The following is a 9,536-nucleotide window of genomic DNA, read 5'->3' on the forward strand; positions in this document are numbered from 1 at the left end:
AACAAGATAAAATACGTATTTCCAGCAAGTGATAATACTACGCCAGAGTTTTGCATGCATTAGATAAGGACCGCAAGTCGGCTAACATATGAGACTGCAGAATTCTACACTTAGCCTCAAAATACTAATCAATTCGAACTTGTAATAAACACGTAAGATCTTTGCATTGTGGGTAACTAGCAGCCAAAACACATGTAAACAACCTATCCCAATAAGTAAACAGACAGATTAATTGTGCCTGGCCACTTAATGGCTTACTGACTTAATAAACTCCACTCAAGTGTTTTCATTTAGCATGTCACTAAGCCCTGGTTTTGGTTCCTTCTCATTGTCACTCACGGAGCTAGGAATGAAAGTTGCCGTGTCAGCTGAATCCTCTAAAGTACGGGTTTCAAACCACTGGTAGCCTCAAACCGGCCCATAGACATTGTTTTTTGTCTTACGGTGTTTTTTTTTTTTTTAAGATTTTATTTATTTATTTGACAGAGACACACAGCGAGAGAGAGAACACAAGCAAGGGGAGTGTGAGAAGGAGAAGAAGGATTCCCACCGGGCAGGGAGCCCGATGCGCGGCTTGCTCTGGGATCATGACCTGAGCCGAAGGCTGACGCTTAACGGCTGAGACACCCAGGTGCCCTTACCGTGTGGTTTTAAAGTTAGACATAGTTGCCAGGTTTTCGAGCTTCCCAGGAAAAATTCAAGGATCTGGTAACACTGGACCTGCATTTTCAAGCGTCACTAATCAGATGACACTTGCCGCAGGCTCTCAAGAGTTTACCACAGTTCCTGCAAGCCTCTGAGGGCCTTCACTCTGGGCTCTAATGTAGTTTTGTCTGCTATCAGGCGCTCGCTCTAGGCTCTCAAGGGTAAAAAGTAGTGAGCATACTGTAGATTTTGGCTTAACTTTGGGTACTAACTCTGCTGAATCTGTTTAAAACAATAGGGGCTACACAAAACTTAGAGAAAAGAGACAGATTGAGAGTTAAAGCAATTTGGACACTGGTCTTAGTAATTAACTGTGTGACTTGGGGCAAGTTAATTTCCTGGTTTCTGTCTGCGCATGTGTAAAATAAGTGGATTTTATTATATTATTTTAAAAGGCACTCCCAGCTCTAAAATTCTGTGATTGTAATATACCATTTGTCCTCTTTCAGTTAAATAAGGAAATCAGATTTAAAAGTAAGCAGATATTAAAATTAAAATAATCATGAAAGCCACAGTCAGGACAAATTTTTTTTAAAGAGAGAATTACACTTAAAAAATACAAAATAAATTTGGTAACACTCCTACACATCCCTCTCACAATAGCATGGGAGCTTTACTCACAAACAACTTCGGTGACCTAGCAGAACAAGGATCCTTTTGGAGGGGAGGCTGAGTACAGTGTAATGACTAAGACCTTAGATGTTAGACAAATCCCCACTCCTCTCTTTACTTAGCGGTGGGAGTATGAATAAGTTACTCAAATCTTTCAAACTAGTTTTTATTTCTTTTAAACAGAAATATTTACTTCATGAGGCTGTAAAAGTCAGTAAGGTATTATATGTACATTGTTATTGATTGCGTTTATTACTGGCTATTATAAATTACACTGACTATTAAAAACTCAGGGGGCGCCTGGCTGGCTCAGTCGGTAGAGCACGCAGCTCTTGATCTCTGGGTTGTAAGTTCGAGACCCGTGTTGGGGGTAGAGATTACTTAAAAATAAAATCTTAAAAAAATAAAATAACGTTTTAGAAGCACATGGATAAATGCATATAAAAACTGCACTGTTGGGGCGCCTGGGTGGCTCTGTAGGTTGAGCATCTGCCTTTGGCTGAGGTCATGGTCCCAGGGTCCTGGCTGGGATAGAGCCCTGTGTCAGGCTCCCTGCTCAGTGAAGAGCCTACTTCTCTCTCTCCCTCTGCTGCTCCCTCTGCTTGTACTCTTTCTCTCTGTCAAATAAATAAATAAAATCTTAAAAAACAAAAACACAAACAAAATTGCACTGTTTCTTGTAGAGGGGCTATAAATGCCTTTCCCTGTAAGGGTAGGTAACTAGGGGTATTGGGGATAAGATATACAAGTGATCTTCATTATTTGTGGATTCCATATTTGTGAATTTATCTACTTGTTAAAATCTATTTGTAACCGCCAAATCAATATTTGTGGCAATCTGGTCGTCATTCACAGACATACTCAGAATGGTGAAAAATTTGAGTCACTCGACACATATTCCAGGCTGAGGTGCGACGCTCAGCTCTCATACAGTGAACAAGTGTAAGCATCCTTTTTGTGGTTTATTTAGTGCCATGCTTTTCACAGTTTTGTGTTTTCTGTTGTTTATTTTTCTTTTGAGTAAAGTATTTTTTATGTTAAATTTTTATTTTATTTTTTTTAAAGATTTTATTTATTTATTCGACAGAGATAGAGACAGCCAGCGAGAGAGGGAACACAAGCAGGGGGAGTGGGAGAGGAAGAAGCAGGCTCATAGCAGAGGAGCCTGATGTGGGGCTCGATCCCATAACGCCGGGATCACGCCCTGAGCCGAAGGCAGACGCTTAACCGCTGTGCCACCCAGGCGCCCCTATGTTAAATTTTTAAATTAAAGTATAGCCGACATATTTGATTTTATTGTTTACAATGGTTCATAGTGCTGGAGTGCTGTCCAGTGTTCCAACACCAAGAAGGCTGTCTGAAAATATATGTGATAGCTTTACTCAGACATGTTAAATATGGTGTCCTTAAACAGAAACAGACCAAAGTTATAGGTTGATTGGTTGATGAAAATATTGTGACCAGAGGTCTGCAGGAACCTAACCCTGTATATCCTCTAGGGGTAACGTTCTAGTATTTCCTAATTCAGTGTCCTTGGTCACTCACACAACAGAACCACCATGAATAATGAGGTCCAACTGTATTTCTAATATCATTAGGTGGTATTCAGTACACGTTTCCCCACAGAAAGTGAACTACATTGCCACTGTTAAGGGCATTTGTCTCAAAACAGAGGTATTTATTAACTTGTATAACTTCCATATTAATGTCTATCATACTACAATTCTTGCACAATTGACTCAAATCTTTGCTGAAACTGCATTTATATTATTTATGTATTGTGATTTTAGTTAATGAGCAGTAATGAACACACTAGATGGAAGAGACAAAAATGTGCATTAAGTGTCTGGCACATAATAGGAGCTTTGTAAAAATGTCTTGTATAACTGGTTAAGTCTAACTTTTTAAAAGCTTCTAAAGGGACTTTGGGTTAAAATGGCGGATTGACCACACATCTAATTTTGTTCCCTCCCAAAGCCCAACTAAAACAACACTACTGGGATTTTTAAAAGTCATAATCCCACATGGATGGGGAGGATAGAAGAGGAGACAAATAGCCAACAAAATTTTGGAATCCAGAAAAATCAGCGGTAACTGACTTAACTGACTCAAGAAAGCCAAATCCCTTGCCACTGAGAAGATCTGAAAACCAATATGATTTGTACTCCACACTCAGATGTTAAAATGAAGTGCGGTGGCCAAAGCAAGGCAGAACAGGATGAAAATACTATTGAGAAGTTAGATTCCATTTCCCTCACTCCATGACTCTAAGTGACGACCCCTCTTTCTCTAGAATGGAAAACACCAAGCCACTCAAAAGCATATCTGAGGATATGGGCACCACATAGCTAACAGGTCAATTACAAGGACACTGAATGGTATGCAGTCTTCCCCTACTCAGTTCCTTCTACACAGAAATGCCAGTATCCAGACAGTACTCTCTAGGCAGGAATTCAGAAAATATTCCCCTGAGAAAGGCAATACTTAAAGATCACTGATACAGGGGTTACCCAACAAATGGTATAGTCAGATTACCCTACAGTGATGCTCCAAGCAAAGGAGCCTTACCCCCACACTTAGAATTTTCCAGTCAGCTTTGTAGTCTCTTAATTTTGATTACGAGCAAATAATCAAGGATTACTAGAAATCTAAAGGCCTTTAACAGGGAAGACAGTGTTTTAAAACAAGACAACAGGCCCAAAATGGAGCTGTTTATGCTAAGCCCCATGTCACCAAACTGAGACTTAATTACAGGTTTGGCTCTCCCAGGAATGGAATCCTAAACCATGTGAATCAGGAATCACCTGATCAGCACGGGTTAGATAATCTGCCCAACAGACCCCTGCCATCCCCTAAAGGAAAGTGACTTTGCAATAACCAACCCCCCCTTTTTTTGCCTAGTATGACTTCCTTGTTCCCACTGCCTTCTTGCCTGTAAGTGTTTCATTTTGTGCAGCAACTTGAGCTCCTGTCTGTCTGCTAGACTGGATGCTACTCGCTAATTTTTGCCCAAATAAACTCTCGCAAGTTTTAATATACCTCGGTTTATCTTTTAGCAATTGAAATCTAAATAAGCACACAAAAAGCAACCTCTGACAAATGGAAGTTGTGCAGGGAGAAGGAAACATGAAGAAAAAGAAAAAAAAAAAGAGATAAACGTAGCGGGGGCGGGGGGAATATTAAGCTCACCAAAGAGTTCGGAAAATATACTGCAACTGTGGAATAAGACCAGGGTGCTCCAAAAAAGATTCAAAGAACACAAAAAGAGATCTTAGAAATTCAAAATATGATAGATATATTTTATCAGAAGTTTGGAAAATTAAGTTAAATTCTCACAGAAAGTAGAGTAAAACGGCAGAGATGGAAAATGAGAGAGCACAGATAAAATCAGAGACCAAGTTCTGGAGGTCCAACATCGAAGTAACAGGAGTTCCAGAAAGAGAAAACAGAAGAGTACAGGAGAGGAAATTATCAACAAAATAATTCAAGTTAACTTCCTAGAACTGAAGAACATCAGCTGCCAGAACGAAAGGGTCTACTGAATGTCCTGCATCATAGGTGAAAATCAAGCCAAGGCACCTCGCAGTAAAAATCTGAGACCTGAGGACAAAAAGATTCTACAAGCTGCCCAGGGGGTAGAAGGATGGGAGTTGGGGTCAAAAAATAAAAACAAAACCCAAGTCAGGTCACATACAAATGATCAGGACTCAGATGGCTCTGGACATCACAAAAGCAACACTGGAAACAAGCCAACAGAACAGTATCTGCAAGATTTTGAAGGGAAATGAAAACACAGAATGCTATACCTACACCAGACACACAAGTAATCAAGTGTGAGGGGAGAACAAAGCTCTTTCTAGCCTGTAAAGCCACAACAATCTATGACCCATGCTCCTATGGAAAGAAAGTGCTTCACATCAAAGAGTAATCCCACATATAAAGGTAAGCATGGAATGCAGAAAATGGGAACTGCCAACGCTGGAGAGACATCAAAGAAACCCCTGGGCGGAGGCGGAGGGAGATCCTAGGATGATAACCGTGCTATCCATCCAAGCAACCAGCCTTTCTCAAGCAAAGTGGCTCAAGGGCCAAGTCTCGTTCAAGAAGTCATCACTAAGATCCCTCCTGCCACGGAGAATACCTGGGTGAGGATTCTTATGTTAGGAAGATTTCACCTTAATCCACGCTGAAGTAGAAAAGCCCTCAACTGGCAAAGTGACCACTCTCTATTAAACTTTGGAAAGCCTGTCTATAGACTGTGTAATCATTTTAAGCTAACATTCCAAGAACAAAGGCAGTTGTGCAACATTAAAGGATGGCTTTGAAATTAATACTGCATCGTATGGTTACTCACGGCATTTTAAAAATCTGTAACAGGCTTTAGGCATAAACATTTTGCACCCTATGATTTATAAATGGAGTTCCAATAAGAAAAAAAAAGGAACAATATACTTGGTTTTTGCCACCTTCACTTCCTTTATAAATAAGGTTGTTTGTCTCTCAAATGCCTTTTATGGAACTTGATTCTGTCATGCTGACAGTAGTAAAAGACCAAAACAATGTACTCTGCTATGAAAATGGCTGAGTAAGACAGCAGACTATGTAGGCCAAGCATATCACCTTACAAAAGGAAGCCAACACCCAGCCATTTGGGAACCCAAATTTGCAGTACAAAACAACACACCTTTAAATTAGCTTTTTTGGTATATTAACCATCTCCCTAAGACCTCTTTTTTTAGTAGGCTCTACACCCCACGTGGGGCCTCAACTCACAACCCCTAGATCAAGAGTCGCAAGCCAGCCTGAAACCTCATTTTTAAAAGCAGACCTTGGGGCGCCTGGGTGGCTCAGTCGTTAAACATCTGCCTTCAGCTCAGGTCATGATCCCAGGTCCTGGGATGGAGCCCTGCATCAGGCTCCCTGCTGAGTGGGAAGCCTGCTTCTCCCTCTCCCACTCCCCCTGCTGGTGCTCCCTCTCTTGCCGTGTCTCTGTCTGTCCAATAAATAAGTAAAATCTTAAAAAAAATAAAATAAAAGCAGATCTATACAGGGAGAACAATCCTATAATAGCTCAATACTCCTGTTCAGAGTGTCAAACCATATCTCTAACAATTTAAGTTGGAATGACACTGTCTCCTGATATCATCAGATTTTTTCCTTACAAATTTAATAATGATTTTTACCATACAGCAAGCTTGGTCAAACATACTTCTAAAGGTCAGAAAGTAATAGCCTGTTGGTTAAAGAAGCCAAACTATGCGATTTGTACAGACTTTATCTTCCTTTAGTCCTGGTTTCCAAGAGTGATTTGTTTTTGAGTTCTTTATTAATCTAGGTGACACTGTAGAGGCATATCTTTGGGTCAGGGTGTGTTTATTATTTTAGTTTTGTGTTCTTGATATCAATTTGGTACAAGATTCAAACTTTGGAGTTTTGGGTGTATTTTGTACAGAATCATTAAAAAATATTAAAAGTGGGGCGCCCGGCTGGCTCAGTCCGTAGAACATGCGACTCTTGATCTCAGGGCTGTGAGTTCAAGCCCCATGTTGGTTATAGAGCCTACTGAAAAATAAAAGATTAAAAACAAACAAAGACTAAAGGCGCCATTTAAACACTTAATTGTATATAATAGAGCAAAGAAAAGGATCAAATGCAGAATTACCAATTATCTTTGGTCACCAATCACCAAACTTGATTAATACATTTTACAGTGATTAAATAAAAAAGGACTCAGATTAAAGATTTATACTTAGTTTTACCAACAGGCTATCCAAATAATGTGACTGGCCTGGTGAATATTCAGGGAATTTCAGGAGCCTTAGGGTTTTCCCCCTTCTCTGCATGTTGCCAGTTCTTACAATTTCCATGGCTGATAGGAATTCCATTTACAAACAGAATCTAATTTGCTTAAGAGAATGAAAAGACCAGCCACAGACTGGGAAATACCTTTGCAAAACATATAGCTGAGAAAAAAACGGTATCCAAAACATACAAAGAACTCTTAAAACTTGACAATAACAACGCAATTAAAAATTTGGCAAAAGACCTGAACAGACACCTCACCAAACAAGATATACAGATGGCTAATAAGCATATGAAATGATGCTCCACATTGTATGTTATCAGGGAAATGCAAATTAAAACAACGATGACAAATTACTACACATCTATTAGAATGGCTAAAATCCAAAACACTGAAAACCCCAAATGCTGACACGGATGTGGAGCAATAGGAATTCACATCCATTGCTGGTGAGAATGCAAAACAGTACAGCCACTTTGGAAGGGAGTTTGGCGGTTTCTTAGAAAACTAAACATTCTCTTACCATATGATCCAGCAATTGCACTCCTTGGTATTTACCCAAATGAGCTGAAAACTTATGTCTACACAAAAATCTGTACATGAGTGTTTACAGCAGTTAATTCAGAACTGCCAACACTTGGAAGCAACTGAGATGTCCTTCAATAGGTGAATGGATAAACAAACTATGGTATACCTAGACAATAGAACATTATTCAGAGATAAAAAGAAATGAGCTTTCAAGCCAAAAAAGACATGGAAGAACCTTAAATACATATTACCATGTGAAAGAAGCCAATCTGAAAAGGCTATATCTGTGTTATTCCAACCATATGACATTCAGGAAAAGGCAAAACTACAGAACAGTAAAAAGAGTAGTTGCTGCCAAGAGTTTGGGGGGGGGGGTGGGGAGACAGGGATGAATACGTGGAGGTGGAGCCCAGGGAATGTTAGAGCACAAAACTATCCTGTATGATACAGTAATGACAGATGCATGTTGTTATACATTTCTCAGAACCTACAGAATGTACAACACAGTGGACTTTAGTTAATAATTATGTATTAATATTGGCTCATCGATTGTAATGCAAGATGTTTATAAGAGGAGAAACTGCGGGAAAGGATAAGTAGGTATGTGGGAACTCTGTGTACTTTCTGCTCAATTTTTCTGTAAACCTAGAAATGCTCTTAAAAGTACATTAAAATATAGTCTATCAAAAACAAATCTAACCTGACAGTTTAAAAGGGCTACTTTCCCTCCTCAAATTTTATTTTAATGTTGTCTGGTTTACTAACCAATGTTCTATAATAAAACATTTATATCCTAGCTTTCACCCTGCTGGTTCATCTGACAGAGCAATAAAATGGTTAAAATTCTCTAACACAGGCATTATAACACCGCTATTCACAAAGATGATGTAGCTGACAGCGACGCTCTGCAGATCTAAATTAATGTTTTTAATTAAAAAAATTCTTTTAAAGTAAGTTCTACATCCAGGGTGGGGTCCAAACTCAACAGCTCTGAGATCAAGAGTCACATGCTCTGCCAACTGTGTCAGCTGGTGCCCTTCCCCGTATCTAGATCAGAATCCATGTCGCACCTATGTGGTAAATGATGTTCCTCTGCTAGAGCATCTACGTAGGAAACATCTGTAAAAGTTAGATTTATAAGGTCATACTAAATGAATGTTCATTTTAAATAACTTACTGTTACTTTCTTTAAAGATTTATTTATTTTAGAGAGAGAGAGAGAGGGAACATGCACATGTGAGCAGGGGGAGGGCAGAGGGGGAGAGAAAGAATCTCAAGTAAACTCTTTCGCAGAGCACAGAGCCCAACTCACCACCCTGAGACCGTGACCTGAGCCAAAACCAAGACCTGGACACTTAACTGACTGAGCCACCCAGGCACCCCTGTTACTTTTATTACCCCTTGTCACCCAAATATTATATACACATAGAAAAGATCGGCAAAATATATCTTGGTTTGCCTTATGGGTCTTCTATTTTATATAGCCATGTTCCGTCCTTTCAAAATTCTGAATACAATTCTGGCACACTTTGACAACTGAAAGGATTTTCTCTATAACTTGCCGCAGCTTAATCGTGCATTTGTTTCAGTTTAAAAAGCAAAACAAAACAATACTCACTTCACCTGAAGAACCAAGGTTACTGTACATTTTAGAAGATCTGTTGCTACATATGAAGTAACAAAATGTGCACTAAAAAAAATGTAGTGTGTGCAACATATCAGTATTATATTTGGACAGTCCTAATGTTTTCATTCACAAACTTATTGCAGGAAATGACTACTAGTATTTTACCACCTCTGACATCCTAAATTGATGTTTTCTGAGCTAAATTCTCAAAAGAAATAGGCAGGCCAAAGGAATTTGATATCCTAGAAAAGAAGACAAGTG

Source organism: Ursus maritimus, unplaced genomic scaffold (assembly GCF_017311325.1).
Source record: "Ursus maritimus isolate PB19 unplaced genomic scaffold, ASM1731132v1 scaffold_11, whole genome shotgun sequence".
Classification (NCBI taxonomy): Eukaryota; Metazoa; Chordata; class Mammalia; order Carnivora; family Ursidae; genus Ursus; species Ursus maritimus.